We start from the raw sequence: 4,252 nt of genomic DNA, 5'->3' as shown, positions 1-4,252 counted from the left end.
ATTCTCACTTTCTGACACACTCCCTGATTGTCATTGTCACTCCCCTCCACGATCTCACACCATCCTGCTCACTATCCTACACTCTCCCACACCATCACACTCACTCTCCTGTAGATTCACACACTGTCATATTCACTCTCCTACACACTCACACACTATCACACTCACTCGCCAACACACACCCACACCGTCACACTCACTCTACTACACATTCCCCCACCGTCACACGCATCTGCTACGCTCCTACACACTCACACACTATCACACTCACTCGCCAACACACACCCACACCGTCACACTCACTCTACTACACATTTCCCCACCGTCACACGCACTCTGCTACGCACTCCCACACTATCACACTCGCACTACTACACACTCCCTCACCGTCCCACTCGCTCTCCTACGCCCTCACACACTGTCACACTCACTGTCCTACACACTACCACACAGTCACCTTCACTCTCCTACACACTCACCCACTTTGCTATAGACTGCCACACCGTCACACTCACTCCCATACACACTCCTGCACAGTCACCCTCACTCTCCTACATACTCACCCACTCACTCACTCAGCTATACACTTCCACACCGTCCCGCTCACTCTCCTACACACGCCCACACAGTCGCATTCATTCACGTACACACTCCCTTACCGTCACGCTCACTCTTCTATACACTCACACACCTTCCCACTCACTCTCCTACGCACTCCACCAGAGTCACACTCACTCTCCTACACACTCCTCCACTATTCCGCTCACTCTCCTGCACACTCCCCCACCTTCACTCTCTCCTACATTCTCCCTTACTGTCATGCTCACTCTCCAGCACACTCCAACACCATCACACTCACTCTCCTACCCACTCCTACACAGTCGCACTAACTTACTGCACACCCCCACACCCTCACGCTCTACCTTCTACAAACTCCCACACCATCACGCTCACTCACCTGCACACACACCCACGGGCACAATCACTCTCCTACACACACCCACACCGTCACATTCACTCGCCGATACACTCCCACACCGTCACGCTCACTCTCTGATACACACCAATAACATAAAGCTCACTCACCGATCAACTCCCACAATGTCACACTTGCACTCCTACACACTCCCCAACCGTCACGCTCAGTCTCCAACACTCTTCTCCAACAACACGCTCACTCTCCTACACACTCCACGTTTTTCACGCTCCCTCTACTCCACACTCCACGATTGTCACACTCACTGTAGTACACACTCCCATACTGTCACTCTCACTCGCCTACACACTCCCCCACCATCACGCCCACTCTCATAAACACTCCAACACTGTCACCCTCACTCTCCTTCACAATCCCACACCGATACACTCACTCTCCTACACACTCCCATGCCATCACACTAATTCTCCTACACATACTCACACCGTCACACTAACTCTCCTGCACAATCCCCCACCGTCACTCTCACTCTCCGAAACACTCCCACGCCGTCACACTCTCTCAGCGATATACTCCCACACCGTCACGTTTACTCTCCTACAGACACCCACTCCGTCACCGTCACTCTCCTTTAAATTCCCAAACTGTCAAACTCACTGTCAAACACACTTACACGCCGTCACGCGCACTATTCTACATACACACACACTGTCACCCGCACTCTCCTACACCTCCACGCATACTCTCCTGCACACTCCCACAATGTCGCACTCCATCTCCTACATACTCTCACACCGTTACTCTCACTCTCATACACTCTCCCTCACTGTCACGCTCACTCACCTACACACTCCCACACCGTCATACACACTCTCCTAAAAACTTCCACACCGTCACACTCACGCTCCAACACACTCCCACACCATCACACTCACTATCCAACACTCTCCCTCACCGTCACGCTTACTCTCCTACACACTCCAACACCGTTATGGTCAGTCACCTACACACTCCTCAACGCCACACGTACTCACCTACACGCTCCCACACCGTCACACTCACTCTCCGACACACTCCAACAACGTCACACACACCCTCCAACACACTTCAACACCATCACGCTCCCCTTCCTACATACACCCACACCGTCACACTCACTCTCCTGCACACTGCCACATGGTCACACTCACTCTCCTACTCACGCCCCCACCGTCACACTCACTAGCCGATACACTCTCACACCTTTGCCCTCACTCTCCTACACACTTCCACACCGTCACACTCAGTCACCTACACACTCTCACACCGTCAAGCTCACTCTCCTAGACACTCACTTACCATCACGCTCTTGCTGCTACACACTCCCACGCTGTCACCCTCGCTCTCCAAAACACTGACCAAATGTCACGCTTACTGTCCTACACACATTCCCCACCGTCAGACTAACTCTCGTATACACTCCCACACCATCACGCTCCCCTTCCTACATACACCCACAGCGTCACCCTCACTCTCTGACACACTCCCACACCGTCACACTCAGTCACCTACACACTTTGACACCGTCACGCTCACTCTCCTAGACACTCACTTACCATCACGCTCTTACTGCTACACACTCCCCCACCGTCAGACTAACTCTCGTATACACTCCCACACCATCACGCTCCCCTTCCTACATACACCCACAGCGTCACCCTCACTCTCTGACACACTCCCACACCGTCACACTCAGTCACCTACACACACACACACACACACACACTGTCACGATCACTCTCCGATACACACTCCTACATCATCACGCTCACTCTCCTATGTACTTACACACCGTCAAGTGCACTCTCTGGCACACTCCCACACCGTCACAATCACTCTCCGATACACAGCCCCACTGTCAAGTCTCACTCCTACACTGTGCCGCACTGTAACACTCATTCTCCTACACGTTCTCATACCGTCACACTCGCTCTCCGACACACTCCCCACCATAACACTCGGTCTCCAACTCACTCCTGCACCGTCATGCTCACTCTCCTACACACTCCCTCTTTTTCACGCTCACTCACCTCCACACTCGCCGATTGTTACGCTCACTCTCCTACACACTCCCCACCGTCAGGCTCACTCTCCATACACTCCCACACCATCACTCTCACTCTCGTGCTCACTCCCACACCGTCACCGTCACACTAGTACGCATGCCCACACCGTCACACACACTTGTCAACATACTCTCACATCACGTTCACTCTACTACGCACTCACCCACCGTTCACACTCACTCTCCAACACAATTCCAAACCGCCAATCATACATTGCTACACTCTCCCACTCCGTCACACTCTCTCTCCAACCCATTCCTCAACATCACAATCAATCTCCTACACACTCCTCCACCGTCACACTCAATCCAGTACACACTCCTCCTCCGACACGCTCTCCCTCCTACACATTCCCACAACGTGACGATCTCCCTCCAACACACACCCACGACGTCATCCTAACGCCTACACACTGCCACACCGTCACATTCACTCTCCTACACACTCCCCGATTTTCACGATCACTCTCCTGCACAGTCACACATCGTCACGCTCACTCTCCTACATTCTCCCCAATAGTCACTCTCACTCTGCTACACACTCCCCGATTGTCACACTCAGTCCCCTGCACTCTCCCACCACCTTCACACTCTTTCGACTACACAGTCACTCACCGTCACGCTCACTCTTCTACACAATCCCACACTGTCACACAGTCACGCTCCTGCACACTCCTGCACCGTCACACTCACGCTCCTTCCCACTCCCACGCAGTCACGCTCACGCTCCTACACACTCCCACACCGTCACACTCAATCTCCTGAACACTCCCTCAAATTCACACTCACTCTACTACACTCTAACCCACCGTTACTCCGACTCTCCAACACCCTCACACACAATCACGTTCACTCCTCAGCACACTCCCACACCATTCACACTCACTGTCCTACACAATTGAAAACCGCCACTCACTCTTTGCTATCCAATCTCACAATGTCACACTCATTCTTACGCACACTCCCGCACCGTCACACTCTCCCTCCTACACACTCCCACACCGTCACATTCAGTCTCCAACACATTCCCCGATTTTCACGCTCACTACCCTACACCCTCACACACTGTCCTGATCTCCCTCCTACACATACCCATACTGTCACGCTCTCCCTCCTACACAATCTCACATTGTCACTCTCACTCTCCTCCACACTCCCCGATTGTCACGCTAACTCTCCAACATACTGCCCCACCGTCACTCTCACTCTCC

This window comes from Chiloscyllium plagiosum, unplaced genomic scaffold, assembly GCF_004010195.1.
Source record: "Chiloscyllium plagiosum isolate BGI_BamShark_2017 unplaced genomic scaffold, ASM401019v2 scaf_12163, whole genome shotgun sequence".
In the NCBI taxonomy this organism is placed as follows: domain Eukaryota; kingdom Metazoa; phylum Chordata; class Chondrichthyes; order Orectolobiformes; family Hemiscylliidae; genus Chiloscyllium; species Chiloscyllium plagiosum.
This window is presented reverse-complemented; position numbering follows the sequence as displayed.